General features: G+C 42.4%; 1 long non-coding RNA gene across 1 annotated transcript in view; it reads left to right on the top strand.

The window, feature by feature from the left end:
- The first annotated feature begins 2,824 nt into the window (after positions 1 to 2,824).
- Positions 2,825 to 17,738, top strand: part of LOC138737623 (uncharacterized) — a 126,954-nt gene continuing 112,040 nt past the window's right edge. Inside the window, exon 1 of the long non-coding RNA XR_011341076.1 lies at positions 2,825 to 3,139. This is a non-coding gene — a long non-coding RNA (uncharacterized lncRNA). The remainder of the gene's footprint in view (positions 3,140 to 17,738) is intronic.

Genomic DNA, 17,738 nt, shown 5'->3' with positions numbered 1-17,738 from the left:
ATTGAAGTCTCGACCAGAGGAGGGAGCGCTACCATCTGCGTCCCAGGCTGTCTCCTGACTTATTCTCAAGTTGTTCACGTTATTATTCTCAATGCAGAATAATTCCTGTAGAACACAAAATTTGTTCCTAAAATACATTATATTTAGCAGAATAGCAGAGTAAGGGAAAGGAATTATACTTAGGGACCTTGTTACAGGGGGTTTCAAACATGACTTTTTAAAAAAATAACTTTTAAATAGACTCTTAATATATTCAGAGCATACATCTTGTGTTGTTTCCCTATAATATAGAACAATGATTTCTAGAGAGCATTCAGTAAGACAGCAAGTAGTTCTATAAAATTCTTACATCTGTATTTATGTGACAATTACACCGACGCCATAAAAATGCCTATCTGCTCTATTGGAACATTATTTTTTCTCTTACACCATAGTAACTGTGAATACTTATTATCTATCTTTTGTATTTATTATCCCTTAATTATTCTATTGTAGTTTTATTTATGAAGTACTGTTTGGCTGTAGCAAGTAAGAATTTTAGTACAATGTACATGACAAAAACTCATTATCATTATCAACTACCATCTGTTGAAGGTTACTCTTCTTGCGCATTCATCACAGTAAGATTCAGCAATTGCGTGCATCAATAAAAAGGAGTTCCCAATCAGCACAAGATATAAGAGTTGACATCATGAATTTTTGTGACCAAAGTATTATAATGAATCTACAGACTGAAATTGGCTATATCCTGTGGAGCATTAAATGATAGATCTAAGCATCAGCATAATGCTTAAAAGCAATAATGTTAATAAAGGTTCATGCACATATGTTTACTTTAATCTCTTGGTGCCTGCCACATTGACCACCGCCAGTGGGCTGATATCGCCTCAAACCGTGCATCTTGGCGCCTCACAGGATTGAAAAGTTTATATCAAACTTTTTTTCTGATTTAGTTAATATTTCCAAAAATGTTAAAAAAAACTTTGCATATTTCACTTAAAATTCATATAAATATCTTTTTTGAAGAAGACCGCAGAGCCCACCTCACTGACAAAAGGCAAAGGAGGAAAAACCCAACACCCAACCCCAACCAACCAATTTTCCCCTGCAGCCGCTGCAACCGTGTCTGCCTGTCCCGCATCGGACTTGTCAGCCACAAACGAGCCTGCAGCCGACGTGGACTTTTACCCCCTCCATAAATCTTCGTCCGCGAAGCCAAGCCAAAGAAAGAAAAGAAGAAGAGGAGAAAATTTCTAGAGAATGATTCCTTAAATAAACTTAACTTTCCTTGGTTTTCCAAAGACTTGCTTCATAAACTTAACACAATCAAAACTCTACTGCCTAATATGGATTCTTGACTTCCTGTCGGGGAGACCTCGGGCAGTCCAGGTCGGCAACAGCACTTCTCAGACCATCATACTGAGCATGGGCCCCCCCCCACCACCCCAGGGCTGCATATGCTTAGTCCACTGCTTTCCCTCTGCTGACTCATGAAGCAAAACACAGCTCCAACCACATCATCAAGTTTGCTGACCACACGACCGTGGTGGCCCTTATTAATAAGAATGAGGAGTCAGCCTACAGAGATGAGGTGCAGTCTCTAACAGATTGGTGCACAGCCAACAACCTGTACCTGAATGTTAATAAAACAAAAGAGATGTTTTCAACTTCAGGAGGGCCCGGGGGATCACTCTAACACTCTCTGTTGACCATTGATGGCTCTACCATTGAGGTCGTCAAGAGTATCGAGTTCCTTAGTGTGCACTTGGCGGAGAATCTCACCTGGCCCCTTAACACAGCTCAATTGCCAAAAAAAGTCCAGCAGCGCCTCTACTTACCATGAAGGCTGAGGAACATTCATCTCCCACCCTCCATCCTCACTACATAACACAGAAGATATAGTAAGAGCATCTTGGGCAATTGCATCACTGCCTGGTTTGCAAGTTGTACCACCTCAGACCATAAGATCCTGCAGATTATAGTGAAGTCAGCAGAAAAGATCATGGGGTCTCTATTCCTACCATGATGAACATCTACAACACACGATGCATGTGGAAAGCAATAAACATTATGAACGACTCCACACATTCCTCATGTTAACTGTTCTCCCTGCTGCCATCTGGTAGGAGGTACCGTAGCACTTGGGCACTTATGTCCAGAGTGGGCAACAGTTTTTTTCCCCCCAAACCTTAAGGCTCCTGAATTTCCAGAACATACATGGATAGTGTACCATGGACTTTTATTGTATATGTCTTAATATTTTAACTTCTAATTTAACTTCTATTTATGTAAATCTGGTCTGTGGTCCTGGAGAAACGCTATTTAATCTTTACCATGCAATTCATAGTATGAATGACAAAAAAAGTTGACTTGACTTGTCTGAGCAATGCTTCAATTTAAAATATTATTCTTATGTTTAATATCCCCACCATGGCCTTGACTCTCATTATCTCAGTAAAAATATCCAACTCCATGACCCAATGATATAAATACAGCCTTTTAATTCTGGCCTCTTTCACATTGTTTTATTAAATTGCTTGGTTAGTGTTTGTCTAAAGGCTCCATCGGGAACACAATGTCCCTCTTTGGTTGGGGGTGGGGGGAGGTGGTGAGGTGTTGACATTCAGTTTGAATGTCAATTTGTCCAGCATAAGCAAAGCCCTTGTTTATATATTGATCCACTTGGTTTGCATCATTTTTAAGTACATTTTTCTCTCTCTTTTGTTTTGTTTTATATATATATAGTGATAACATGTATAGGAACCAATTATTGATTGTCATTGATGTGATTGCAGAGGGATGTGACTTCCGAGAGGTAGGATGTTGTATGTGGATTTTGGAGAAACCTGTGGCCTTCTTGCCTGTTTGGAATATTGTGGATTGCAGGTCTCCTCCCTATCTGAAACTTATTTTGAAGTCACATCACCTGTCAATCAAGGTTGGACTCCGGCCACCCATTAGTGGACACCTTGCCATTGGCTCAGCTAAATGATCTTGTGTCATTATTGGCAATGTGCACAGATCAGAACTGTGTATAATATCAACACATAGCACATTCTTTCTCTCTGTCTAATGGTCCAAGCCCCGGACATTGCTCCACGCCGGGTTGCTACTGTGGATATCACTAAAAGTGATGCAGGTAAGGTGTGCACTACATTTAATCTGAGCCTTAGTACTGTGATAGATCAGTGTTTGCAGAGAGCCGCAACTCTGTTGGTGCAGGGATCTGGGAGTGTATACATGTGCGTGAGCGTGTAGAGTGTAGGCGGCCACTGGTATCGGAGTACAATCTGTGAATATCTATATAGTTGTTTAGTAGTAGAGTAAATGAGTATTGTTTTACATTCTCCCCTGTTTGTCTCCTGTGAAGTTTTCTGTGATTGTAATACGTGTGACCAGACTTGTCTCTCTGTGAACCTACTAAACCAGATACTCTTACAAACACAGCACTAGCATGCAGGACATTATCAAAAGCCTTTCGAAAGACCATGTTGACCATGTCTACCCTTGTCAATTCCCTTAGTAAATGCTTCAAAAGAAAACTCAAAAAAATTTATGAGATTTTGTCTCGGGCAATTTATTTTAGTCATCTGGTCCCTGCTATAAGTCTCTAAATGTTTTTAATATCAATCAGTGGAGCTGCCAAAAATTAAAAATATACAAGCAAATGCAAAGCAGAGGGACTCAGCAGTCAGGCAGCATCCATGGAGAGAAATGAACAATCAACATTTTAGGTTGGGACCCTTTATTGAGACTTTATCAAGTCTTGATTGAAGGTCCCACTTTATTGAGACTTTATCAAGTCTTGATTGAAGGCCCCACCTGAAGAGATGTCCAGTTCTCTCCATGGATGCCATTTGACCTTCTGAACCTTTCTAGCTTTTCTTTGTTTGCTAAAGATTAAAAGTTTGTTGGGAGTTTTCACTGATGAGTCCTATTATAATTTCTAAATACTATGATAAGGAACATGATTTCCTCCTTTTATCATTCATTTGTTTTCTTGTTGCACACCAGACCCAGTGATATGTTCTCTAATGCATACTTGTACAAAAAATTTGTGTTTACAGTTATTGGGTACAATTTATGTTATTTCCTCTCATGGCACCTTCATCTGACTTGGGCATAGTTCAGAAAACATCTGGGTAAAAATTGTTGCAACTGTTTTAAACTCACTAACTTTAACAGAAGATATTTTGGTTTTGAAAGCTTTTCAGGTCTTTTTTAATTATTCTTTCATTTAAATGTGATGTCCCCATTCTGAAATTTTATGTATTATAAAAATCAGATATTTGGAGAGGGGGAGGTGGTGAGGGAAGGGGGGAGTGTTGGAATGGTTAAAGGAGATGTATGGATCAAGTCTTTTTTTAAACAGAGACTCCTGGAACAGCAGCCGGGAGTAGTGGTAAAAGTGATACAATGGCAGTGATTAAGAGGCATGTGTATAGGCAAGGAATGGAGGGATGTGGATTATATGGAGGGATACTGATGGGTTTCAAACATAACTGCAGATCCAAAGAGACACTCTAAACAGGCTGTTTTTGTTGAAGTCAGTGTTATTGCACAAGTCATAGGTATCTATAAAACAGATTTGTACTGTTAATTACAGAGGTAATATATTTTTTTGTCACAACAGTGTAAAAAAAATATGAATAGACCATTTCACCTGATCAAACTCATCAGTTTCATACATTAATTCTGCAAAAATGGCATTGGTTGAATTTCAAACAGCCCCAGTATTTTTGCCTCTTGTTATCTTGATTGGTATTTTCCAGCAATTCAGCATTTTTTTGTTTGCATAAAGCAGTTTTGCCCAATAACTTGCCTAAATCTGCTTCCAGCCAATTTAGTCACATTAGATCTTAGAAGGACAATAAACATAACATGGAGAACTGAGTATCCAAATAGATTTTTACACACATTGAAAGTTATGGATCTGACCATCAATTAGCCTCACTATTTTTGTTTTGAAAGTGAGCTTTCCTCTCCTTATCAGAATGAAAATAAATATTCCTTATTTTGAGCAAGAGCTTTGAATATCTGATAAATATCTTCAATTCTCCTGCATGCTAATAGATACTCAGATTGCAAATTGTGCATTTAGATGCTTCTAATAATTAATGTTGCAAGACATTCAAGAAAATATTAGTTCTTGATTTCCTGCCTGAGGAGATCCCATCCCCAGGCAGCCTCCCACCTCAAGTACACCTCAGGCAGCCGCAGTTCAGATATAATAAAGTATGTAAAGAGGATAAAGGAAAGTGTCAGCAAGAAGACAGTGAAAACTTGAAGGGAGCTGCATATATAGAAAATATTGAGAAATTAATTTTTAAGGTATGAATGGCCCAACATCAAATTTACACAGGAAATGTAGGGGAAGCACTTTGCATCTGCCAATTGCAAGAAAACAAACAGCTCTTACTTTCCAAATCTTGGCCAGTACTGTTCTGCGGTAATGGTCTCTGCATCCAGATACTGCCTACGTCATGAGCAATTAATTCATTGAATAAAATGAATCATGTAGCTAGGATAGGTATCATTCAACTCAGTGCCAAAATCAGAGAGCAGAGGAATAATCGACAGAAATATTCATTTCTACTTGAATTCCACAAACATTCTCATGGATAAGCAAGAAGTTGATGCTAGAAATTCAGATAACTGTCAATCCTGTCGATTGGACTGAAGCAGATTAATAAAAAAAATGTCTTTTCATTTTTGATTATTTCCTCAAGTATGAGGCATAAAGAAGTATTGTATAAATAGCAGGATACCAAATGTTCCATATTTACCTGAAATTCTCACAGCTAAATTGTTAAAGTTTTATTTCAAATATTTAAAGATTAACAAAATATACAATATGAAATTGAAATGACAAGTTTGCATAACTAATTGTTTAAATTAATTACATGACAGTTTAAACTATAGCTACCAAGACATAAAGCAATCACTGTAATTGGGTAAATCATATGATTAAAACAACCATGCTTAATTACAATTATAATTACATAGATAAACATAATAAAATATAAATATTTTGAATGGCCCATTTGAAAAAAAAACCTTGAAATTGGACAAACAGTGGAAAACATTTTTAATCCCTAAAGTAATTGAAAATTCTATCATTAATGTGACAGCAAACTAATTGCACATTTAAAACTAATTTTTATGAGTCTACACAGCTGTTGAGAAGTTTTGGCCTTGGAGAAAAATTTGAATTTCAGCGCTATGTTCCCCATGACTTTTTTTTAAGCATTCTTTGTGCCCCAAAGCCTCTGATATGTCTCTCTAGCAACAGGAGACCTGAGCCCAGAATACAAACTTAGAATGTTCGCAGACATTTTACCATTAGAAAGGAGTTGTAGTTGAAGCTAAGATGTGACTCGGGGTTTGTTTTTCATACAAACTTGCTAGAGGAGATTTAAGTAATTTGCTACTTCTTGTCAATGAAGGACAATTTTTCACAGTTTACTCTTGCAGTTGGGGAGACTTGCCTCCGAGCATCATGTATTGCACATTTTCTGACCATTCATTCAAATGGTATAAAAATTGTCAGCAGTGTTTTGTAGAATTTTTAGTCAGTGTTTCTGGAAAAGTGCCCCATCAATGTTGTTTTAGAAATGAGTCAGCTTCACGGTGGGCACATTTCAAAGCTAAATCCCTTAACACAAGGGTGTAGATTAATCAGCTGTTGGCAAGCAACCCATGGCCGGTAGTAGCACTTGGCAAACGTGATGATTAATCAGCCTTCCTGGCTCAGAAATAGGACCCAGAGGGGTAAACATGCCACTGGTGCATAGGACTCTCTCTACTTTGGCTCCAGCAACTCTGCAAGTCAATGCTCTACATACAGGGTGGTCCTTCCTGGAAAAGCAGTGGAAAAGCTTGAATATGGTGTGTGTTGGAAATTTGTGCAATTTTAGTTGATTGAATTCCATCAGTATTCTGTGATCTCTAACTTTTTGCACCACAGATTAGGGAATCGAGCATTATTGGGCACAGGAAGGAAAATGGAGCAAATGTTTAGGTCATAACAGCCATTATATCAAATTGCATAACAGTGTCTGTATGCCCGACTCCAGCTGTTACTTTGTATGTTCTTGGCAGCCATGCCTAAATTCTTGGATATTAGTTGACTAGATTGTGTATATACAGTGGGAGAGAGTATTAACTCCACATCAGATAATTAATAAAAAAACCCCTTACCTTTGTGAATTTCTTAGGAATTTGGATTGGAATTACCTCACCTTGGTTCTCAACGCATTAAATACCCAAACCAGAAAACATGTGACTAATTTGTTAGCTTCAGTTTGCAAGGGATCCTTATGCCCTATTTTACTTATAATCTGGCAAATTTTGAATTTATTTTATGGAATTCTGGCTTCACTTTCTGGAATAAGTAAAGATTGGAGAACAATTAACCATTACATGACTGCAGAACACTTACCAACATGTGCCAAACTGACTGTCAGTGCTCTTAGCATCCATTCTGTTTATTAGCATTTTCTGTAAGCACCACCATCATTCAGTTGCTCTCTTATCAATGCCACTACTATGAGACTTCACCCACGAATCAAAGTGTTTTGAATTGATGCTTTTTGAGGTGGAATTACATGTGAGTTCATATCAAAACATACCCCAACCTGGAGCACTCAGACTTCAGTGACAAAGAGGGGAATTAAAACATCACCATACCAAGGGGGACGGGGCATTCATGGGCATTGATCCTCCCAATGTTATTGTGCCTCCCCCGACCCACAGCATTAGCGTCGCTAGTCTCCACGCGATATGAGCAGTGTGTTTGTCTGTAACGTCTGAGGGAAGAGGAAGTGTGATGGTGGTGCCTAGAGGAGGTTCATGGCAAGTAGGCACCACCTCCCCCCTTGCTGAGCGAGTTTTAGAACGTCAGATTGTGCCCCCCCCACCCGCGGTTAACCTAACGGCCCGCGTTTAGACTTATTTTGACGCCGACCTGACAGCAGAGAGGATAATTGAAAGTGAATATGCTTAACATTGAAGGTCATGGAAAGTTGCATTGAAGAAGAACATTGAATCTCATGTGTAAAGCACAAGAATTGACGGCAACATTTTCGAATATTGAAAGAGCTGTGTAGAATAGACATGGAAAGTTGTATCTAGTAGTGGGAGAGTATGGGAACAGAAGGCACAGATTCAGAATAAAAGAGCATCCCTTTACAACAGAGGGTAGTGAATCTGTGGAATTTGTTGCCACAGATGGTTGTGGAGGCCAAGTCATTGGGTATATTTAAAGTGAAGGTTGCTAGGTTCTTGATTACTAAAGGTCTCAAAGGTTATGAGGAGAGGGCAGGAGAATGGAAAAATACATAAGCTATGATTTGAATGGCGGAGCAGACTCGATGGATAAAATAGCCTAATTCTGCTCCGACACTTTAGGCCCTTAAAATAACATTGATTTCAATATGCTCATTTATTAATGAGTAAATTGTTCTGTATTTTGTTACAAAGCAGATATAACTGATGAGTTATTAGTTGCTATTCACTGTTGCAAAATTTATTCCACTCCACTGTAAAGTCTTGTGCATATGGGACCTCAAATTGAATATAAGCTTCCACATTTAACTCTAAATTATGAGTTAACTTCACAATAGAATGTTGGGTTGATGCTAACCAGAATAAATATCCTTTTAATGATGAAACTTAGGATCCTACATAATTATTTAATGTCTGCCATCCAGAGAGAGAACTGAAATAGTGGTCTTTCAGATAAGAAATTATTCTGAGAACTTTAACATTTTCAAAATATTTTATTTTACTATTTTTTTTCTTTCTTTCTCTGTCTTTTCTCTCTCTCAACCTATTTTCCTCCCTTTATTTTTAATTCAGTACTTGATTCAACTCTAATTGTATTTAGTAGCAGGGATATTGTGCTGCACTTGTACAAGGTACTTGTGAGGCTGTATCTGAAGTACTGCGTAAAATTCTGATCTCCTTACTTGAGGAAAGATGGACTGGCTTTAGAGGCAGTACAGAGAAGGTTCACCAAGTCGATTTAAGAGATGAGGGGGTTAGCCTATGAGTCATCTGGGACTGTACTGAGGAAAGATGGACTGGCTTTAGAGGCAGTACAGAGAAGGTTCACCAAGTCGATTTAAGAGATGAGGGGGTTAGCCTATGAGTCATCTGGGACTGTACTGAGGAAAGATGGACTGGCTTTAGAGGCAGTACAGAGAAGGTTCACCAAGTCGATTTAAGAGATGAGGGGGTTAGCCTATGAGTCATCTGGGACTGTACTGAGGAAAGATGGACTGGCTTTAGAGGCAGTACAGAGAAGGTTCACCAAGTCGATTTAAGAGATGAGGGGGTTAGCCTATGAGTCATCTGGGACTGTACTGGCTGGAATTTAGAAGAAAGAGGAGATATTGTAGAAACATCTAAAATTATGAACGTCATAGATAAGATGGCGGGAGGTAAGTTGTTTCCATTGGTTAAATCAGTGGTTCTCAACCTTTTTCTTTCCTCTCACATACCACTTTAAGCAATCCCTATGCCATTGGTGCTCTGTGATTAGTAAGGGATTGCTTAAGGTGGTATGTGAGTGAGAAGGGGAGGTTGAGAATCACTGCTCTGAACCCAATTATTACTGAAATATTTTGCTTGAGAAAAATTGTCATTGGCCCATTTCCTTTGGAGTTATGAAACTGTGCACATAATGAGTCTAAGAGGTATGATTAAAACAGTAGTTTTCAAACTTCTCCTTTCCACCCACATACCACCTTAAGCAATTCCTTACTAATCACAGAGCACCTATGGCATAGGGAATACTTAAAGTGGTATGTGAGTGGAAAGAAAAAGGTTGAGAACCACTGGTCTATATAGTTATTTAGTAATAGAGTAATTAAGTATTATTTGATATCTTCCTCTGTTTGCCTCCTGTGTGTTCAGTAATGTTACCTTTGATTGTAACACCTGTGTCCAGACTTGTTTCTCTGTGAACCCACCGAACCTGATACTTTCCCAAACCCAGCAAGGACCTAACCTCAAGATTCAGTATAGTAGATTTTGGATAGAGATGAGGTGGTACTGCTTTTCCCAAAGGATGCTGAATCTGTAGAATTTGCTGCCCAATGAAGCAATGGAAGAGACATCAGTAAATATATTAAGACAAGATTGGATAGATTTTTACATTGTAGGGGAATTAAGAGATATGGGGAAAAGGCAGGTAGGTTAAGATGAGCATATTATCAGATCAGCCACGATCTCATTGAATGGTAGATCAGCTTGATGGGCCAAATGGCCTACTCCTGCTACTATTTCTTTTGTTCATATGTTCATGCATTTCTGTGTATTCCCTTTCTGCACTCAAATCACTTTGGCTGTAGATTGTAGGTCTTGTTATTTGTTAAGGTTTCAGATGCACATGTAGCCGACTGCTACAAAGAAACAGTGTGGCAGGTTAAGCTCACTCTTTTATTAGGGCTGGAAAGGCTGCTTTTATACTGTTCAAGTTCCTACCGTTTTTGCTGATTGACTGAGTCAGCCATATGAATAACAATAGCGGACAGGAATATCCATGCATATGAAGGCCCTTCTCCCCCAGCCTGTTTCTGCTGAGTTAGCTGGGCAGCTTGACCAATGCCATTTTAGGGCTATTGGTCTGATGCTGCCACAGCTTCTACCCCCCGGTTCATTGTCTTGGGAGTTGCTTTGGTGATCTCTGTCCACGTCTGTTGCCGCGCGATGTGCCGGCCCGATCTCCAACAATTGCGGGCTGCCACATGACCCCCCTCCAGAACCAGCATTACAGTCCCCAAAGTCTTTTGTGGTCTGCCTCTGCGTTGAGGTGTTGGTGTCTCCACAAGTTCTGCTGGGTATCTGTGGTCAGGCTTGAGTCTATCTGCAGTGAAGACCTTTGGTTTTCCACCGATGTCCGTTGTTTCGGATTACTTGAAAAGGACCTTCGTATGGCTTCTTCAGTGTTGAACGGTGGGGTCCTCTGCGTAAAAACACGTACTCACAGTCCTTAAGTTCTTTGGGGATGTTAGACTTGGCTTGTCCGTGTCTGGAGGGTGGGATCGGAGCCAGGTTACCGACCTTTTCTCGCAGCCTGTCCAGGAAGGTGGTTTTCTTCTCCTGCTGTCCTTTGGCCTGTGGAACGAAATCCCCAGGAACAGATGAGTTCAGCTGAGGATGCGTGGAGGTCTTCTATTGGTGCTGTTCGGATGCCCAGTAGTGCCCATGGAAGCTCGTCCACCCAGATGGGACCCTTGAGTCTGGTCATGAGGGCGGTCTTGAGGTGCCTGTGGAAACGCTCCACCATGCTGTTAGCTTGCGGGTAGTATGCCGTCGTATTGGGTAGCTGAGCGCCCCACAGGTTGGCAATGTCGGCACACAAACTGGAGATGAACGGTGCACCTTGGTCAGAAGTGATGTTGCTGTGGCAGTCTGAATCTTGCAATCCAGGACGAGAGGAGTACTTTGACACAGGGCCTGGTGGATGTGTCGGTCAGGGGGATTGCTTCTGGCCATCGGGTGAAGTGGTTGATCTCTGTGAACAGGTAGTGGAAACCCTGAGAGGCTGGCGTGGATCCCACTATATCCACGTGAATGTGGTCAGACCTGCGTTCCATTGGCTCAAAAGGCTGTGGGGGGACCTTGGTGTGTCACTGCACTTTGGCTGTTTGGCACTGTGCACACACCTTGGCCCACCCCCGGACTTGTTTCTGCAATCTATGCCACACGTACTTGCTGGCCACCAGCTGGACTGTGTTCCTGATGGATAGGTGTGCCAGCCCGTGGATGGAGTCAAAAACTCGTCGCCTCCATGCCGTTGGGACAATAGGTCAAACCTGCCCGGTGGCCATGTCGCACAGGAGGGTGGTAGTACCTGTGCCGACTGGAACGTCCTGAAGCCGAAGGCCTGTGACAGCGGTCCTGTACTGCGGGATCTCGTCGTCCTGCTCTATGCCTCTGCCAGTGCTGTGAAGTCCAGACCTTTGACCAGGGAGTGGATGCTGTGTCTTGACAAGGTGTCCGCGACCACATTGCCTTTGCCCGAGAAGTGCTGGACGTCGGTGTGTACTCCGAGATGTAAGACAAGTGTCTCTGTTGGTGGGCTGACCAGAGATCGGAGATTTTAGCCAGGGCGAAAGCCAGTGGTTTGTGGTCCGTGAAAACCTTTCCCTCAAGAAAGTACCGGAAGTGGCGGATGGCTAAGTACAGCGCCAGCAGCTCCCGATCGAAAGCACTGTACTTTAGTTTAGGGGGTCGCAGATGTTTGCTGAAGAAAGCTAGTAGGTACCAAATTCCTTCTATTTTCTGCTCCAGGACTCCACCAATCGCTGTTCCTGAGGCATTGACTATGAGGGCCGTGGGTGCGTCTGGTCTGGGGTGGGTCAGGAGTGCAGCTTTGGCCAGGGCTTCTTTGGTTTCCACAAACACACATGCAGATTTGTCGTCCCAGGCCAGGTCCTACTCCTTGCCGGAGAGCAGGATGAACAGAGGGCACATCACTCAGGCAGCTGCTGGGATAAATCTGAGATAAAAGTTTATCATCCCCTCGAACTCCTGCAGACCTTTGGTTGTACTGGGCTTCAGGAAGCTGCAGATGGCCTCTACCTTGTTGGACAGTGGTGTGGCCCCATACTTTGTAATCCTGTGGCCCAGAAGTCGATGGTGTCAGGCCAAACTGGCATTTGGCCAGGTTGATGGTGAGGCCAAACTCCTGCAGATGACTACAGAGATTTAAGAGGTGCTGAAGGTGTTCCTGTCTCGGGTTCTACTTGCCACGAGGTTATCGTCGATGTAGACGAAAGTGCCGTCCAGGTCTCGGCACACTTCGTCCATCAGTGCTGGAATGTCTGTGCTGTATTTTTGAGCCCAAATGGCATCCTCAGGAACTTGAACAGCCCAAATGGAGTGATGATGGCCGTCTTAGGGATGTCATCAGAATGCCCCGCGATCTGATGATATCCTCGCACGAGGTCCATTTTTGAGAATATTGTTGCCCTGTGCAGGTTTGCCTCAAAATCCTGGATGTGTGGCATGGGGTAACAGTCCGGGGTGGTGGCCTCATTGAGCCGGCGATAGTCGCCACATGGTCTCCAGCCCCCAGTTGCTTTAGGCACCATGTGCAGGGGCGAGGCCCATGGGCTGTCTGACTGTCGAACAACACCCAACTCCTCAAGCTTGCGGAACTCATCCTTGGCCAGTCGGTGCTTCTCTGGGGGAAGTCATCTCGCCTTTGCATGGAGAGGTGGGCCCTTGGTCAGGATGTGATGTCTGACGCCATGTCGAGGCATCTCTACTGTGAACTGAGGGGAAAGGGTTGCGAGGAATCCCACTAGCACCTTGGAGAACTCATCCTCCGAGCTGTGGATGAAGTCCAGGTGCATTGCCGGAAACCTAGCAACCCTTGCTGCGATGGTCTAGTAGGTCTCGGTGTGGACGAGTCGCTTACCCTTAAGGTCCACTAGGAGGCTGTGGGCTCACAGGAAATCTGCTCCGAGGAATGGTTGTTCCACTGCAGCCAGCATGAACTCCCACGAGAAGTGACTGCCCCCGAACTGCAGCTTGGCCCTACGAGTGCCATAGGTCCATATACTGCTGTTGTTGGCAGCCCTCAACATGGGTCCTACCTGCCTGAGCCTAGCGTCCAACCCTGTCAGGGGTATCACACTGACCTCTGCTCCTCTATCCACCAGGAAGCATCTGCCAGACAGGCAGTCCCAGACGTACAGGAGGCTCTCTTGGTGGCCAGTCATCATGGCCATCAGTGACGGCTGGCCTTGTTGTTCCCCTGGAACTTGCAGTGGGACTGACATCAGTAGACCCCGGTGCCCCACCACCGGTGGTAGAAGCACCTGCCTCTCGTCTGCTGTTCCTTGCTCGGGACTGCTCTGGTCTGATTGCGGGACTTCTTTACAAGCCCCACGGTAGCCGAACACTTCTGTTTCTGTTTCCACAGAATGTCTGCCTGTGCTGAGACTTTCCAGGGATCGGTGAAATCCACATCCGCCAGAAGCAGTTGGATGTTTTCAGGAATCTGTTCCAGGAATGCCTGCTCGATCGAATATGATGCCGGGCTGCTCATCTCCCAGGAGGGCCAGCATCTCGTTGATGAGTGTCAATGGGGATCTTTCTCCAAGCGTATCCAGGTGGAGCAAACGTGCTCTTTGCTCTTGCCGTTAGAGTCTGAACGTCTCGGTTAATAGCTCTTTGAAGGCAGTGTAAATGCCTTCCGATGGTGGCCTGTGGATGAACTTGCAGTCTGCGGATCCATGGTGCTGACCACATGGTAGTACCAGGTGGTCTCTGCTGTGATGCTCCGAATCTGGAAATGACCCTCTGCCTGGTCGAACCACATACCGGGTCGAACTGTCCGGAAGGTCGGAAGCTTCACACACACGCACACACGCGCACACACGCGCACACACGCGCGCGCACACACACACACACACACACGCGCACACACGCGCGCGCACACACACACACACACACACACACACACACACACACACACACACACACACACACACACACACACACACACAGTGTGGCAGGTTAAGCTTATTTTTTATTAGGGCTGGAAAGACTGCTTTTATACTATTTAAGTTCTTGCCGTTTTTTTTTTGCTGATTGACTGAGTCATCCATATGAATAACAATAGCTGACAAGTCCGATGCGGGACAGGCAGACACGGTTGCAGCGGTTGCAGGGGAAAATTGGTTGGTTGGGGTTGGGTGTTGGGTTTTTCCTCCTTTGCCTTTTGTCAGTGAGGTGGGCTCTGCGGTCTTCTTCAAAGGAAGTTGCTGCCCGCCAAACTGTGAGGCGCCAAGATGCACGGTTTGAGGCGATATCAGCCCACTGGCGGTGGTCAATGTGGCAGGCACCAAGAGATTTCTTTAGGCAGTCCTTGTACCTTTTCTTTGGTGCACCTCTGTCACGGTGGCCAGTGGAGAGCTCGCCATATAACACGATCTTGGGAAGGCGATGGTCCTCCATTCTGGAGACGTGACCCATCCAGCGCAGCTGGATCTTCAGAAAAAGCACTGATGTGCATCTTGGATATGATTATAGAGATGCATCAGATGACACACCTACACAAAGATTTGCAGCCACTGCTGGGAAATCATAGTTTATGCCACTGAGGTTTATTTAAATTTAGGCATACAGCACAGTTACAGGCCCTTCTGGTCGACAAGCCCAAGCTGGCCAAATACCCCAAGAAACAAACAACTCCCGTACATTTTGGAGGAAACCAGAGCACTGGGGCAAAGCCATGCATGCACAAACAAAGCCATATTCAAACCTGGGTTGCTGGTGATGTAAAGCATTGCACTAACTTCTGCGCTAACCCGTGCCCCAATGGTACCTAAAAATTGTAATCTTACAGGAAGTGCCTGTGAAGTGCAAGGCTGATGTATGTGAACATGTTTTGTACAATTGAATAATTTCTGCAGTGAGATGGTTGCCACTGAATAGTTCAAATTTTCACCAGAACACTGCAGCAGAGAATACTACAATTGTTCATTCAACCAGCAGAATAGATGTGACAAAAAGCAATGAACAAATAGATTATAGAGCTGAAGATCCTTCTATAATAATCATTGCTCCATTGCATTTTAGCCAATTCATTATTAGTTGTAATCATCTCTCCAGCCCTTTTACTTTTTGTTTCTACACTCCCTTCTTGATTGTTGAGATCACTCCCAGCACATTTTCATTAAAACCTTCTCAAGAATTGTAACCATGATTTGTGCTTTCCTGTTCTCATTGACGAGAAGGATCTTGCTGCAACGGGTCTCTTCTTTGGTGCAATCTGTTTGAGATTAGCACAGTTGAGAAATAGGGGTAAAAGACCAAAAACTTGAGTCTCTGAAGCTTTCTTTGAAAGAAATAACCTTTGGCAGTGCCATAAAATCTGTGATATTTGGAAAGTTTTGCCAGTCAATGGGGATCTTGATGAGATATCAATAATGGCACATATTTACATAGAACTACATTTTCTACAATTTCTTAATGCATTTCAGAGGAATGCAGTCATTTTCCATCAAGCCACATAAAGAAATATTAAGCAGTGAAATTTCATTAAACAGCTGGGTTTTAAGGAGGGCTTTAAACAAAGAGAGAGCATTAAAGAAGAGCCAAAGCATAAGAGGCATTTTTAGAGCCAGGGAAACATGAGCTCAAGGTGGAGCAGGAAGGCTCAGAGTTGCATAAGAATCAGAATCAAAATCTATTGTCATGAACGTAGAGTGAGATTTGTTGCTTTGCGGCTGCATTACAGGTGCAGATACTGCTATAGGTTACTTTTTAAAAAAATTAGGGCAAAAAGAAGAGAAAGCGAGTTAGTGTCTGTGGTTCATTGTCCATTCAGAAATCCGAGTGGAAGAAGCTATTTTTGTACTAATAGGTGTTCGTCTTCAGGCTCCTATATCTCCTTCCTGATGGTAGCAGTGTGAAGAGGCCGGGTTGGTGAGGGTCCTTGAGGATAAAGGCTGCTTTTATGAGACACTGCCTCTTGTCGATGTCCTCAATTGAGTTCATAATTGCAGGAGAACAGCAATTACAACATGTTGTCTGGTTGCAGGATATCTATGTCCATGAAAGGATATGAGGTTTATCATCATGGCGTTGCTGTACAGGAATAACAGGTGACATGGTTTGATGAAATTTAAGATCTAAGTTGTTTTCCAATACTGTTATCAGCAGCCAAATCACATATTCTCACCTTGAGGTAATAAGTGAAAAAAGCTTTTTATGCTGATCTGCAAAGTGGACTGTCTTAAACCATATAATGTTTCTGTATTGACAAACATTTGCCATAGTTTCTTAAATCAGAATTTAGATGCATATGTATATTCACTTATATTTAAGATGCATTATTAATACATATATACCCTGTCCTAATATGTATGTATGTGTGTGTGTATATAGATATATGTAGGTGTATGCATATGTGTGCATGTACATAGCGGTTAGCAGGGGTGGCATGGTTGGTGCAGCGGTAAGCGCAACACTTTTACAGCACCAGCGATTGGGACTGGGGTTCAAATCCCACGCTGTCTGTAAGGAGTTTGTACATTCTCCCCAAGTCTGCGTGGGTTTTCCCCTGGGGCTCTGGTTTCCTCCCACCGTCCAAAAACGTACTGGGATGTAGGTCAATAGGGTGTAATTGTGTGGCACAGTCTCGTTGGCTGAAATGGCCTATACCATGCTGTATGTCTAAATTTAAATTAAAAAAAAACACCCTGTCAAGACCTGTCAAGATCTGTCCTTGCACAGATTTTGATTTCTGCATGGAGTGAGAGTTAATTTTCTACACTTAAGCTGCTTTCAAATTCTTAGTATAGGTTAATTAATAATGTTTCCATTGGATTTTGCAATGCACTAAATAAATTTTACACAACAGCATGCGGAGAAGTAATTACAAAGGTCATATTCATACATATTGACTTAGGAATAAATGCAATGTTTTCAAGTTAGCTTAAAAAAGCAGCTAAGAACTGGAAAATTAGTGTTAGTTGCCATTAAAGTTCTCTACAATTGAAAACTTAGTATATTGAAATAATTGTTTTTATTACCAAATTCTGAAAGAAATCAGAGCTGACTGAAAAATAGCCATAAAATAACCATAGCATCAAAAGTAATTAAGAATCTACTTTCTTATGTATGTTATAAATATAATAGTTCCAAACCTAATGAATTTGTTCCAAGTTAGAATTATTTTAAAAGTTGTTGAAAAACACAATTATTTGTCCTTT

This window comes from Narcine bancroftii, chromosome 6 (genome assembly GCF_036971445.1).
Source record: "Narcine bancroftii isolate sNarBan1 chromosome 6, sNarBan1.hap1, whole genome shotgun sequence".
Lineage (NCBI taxonomy): Eukaryota > Metazoa > Chordata > Chondrichthyes > Torpediniformes > Narcinidae > Narcine > Narcine bancroftii.
The sequence above is the reverse complement of the archived record's forward strand: the minus strand, read 5'-3'. Positions and strand labels throughout refer to the sequence as shown.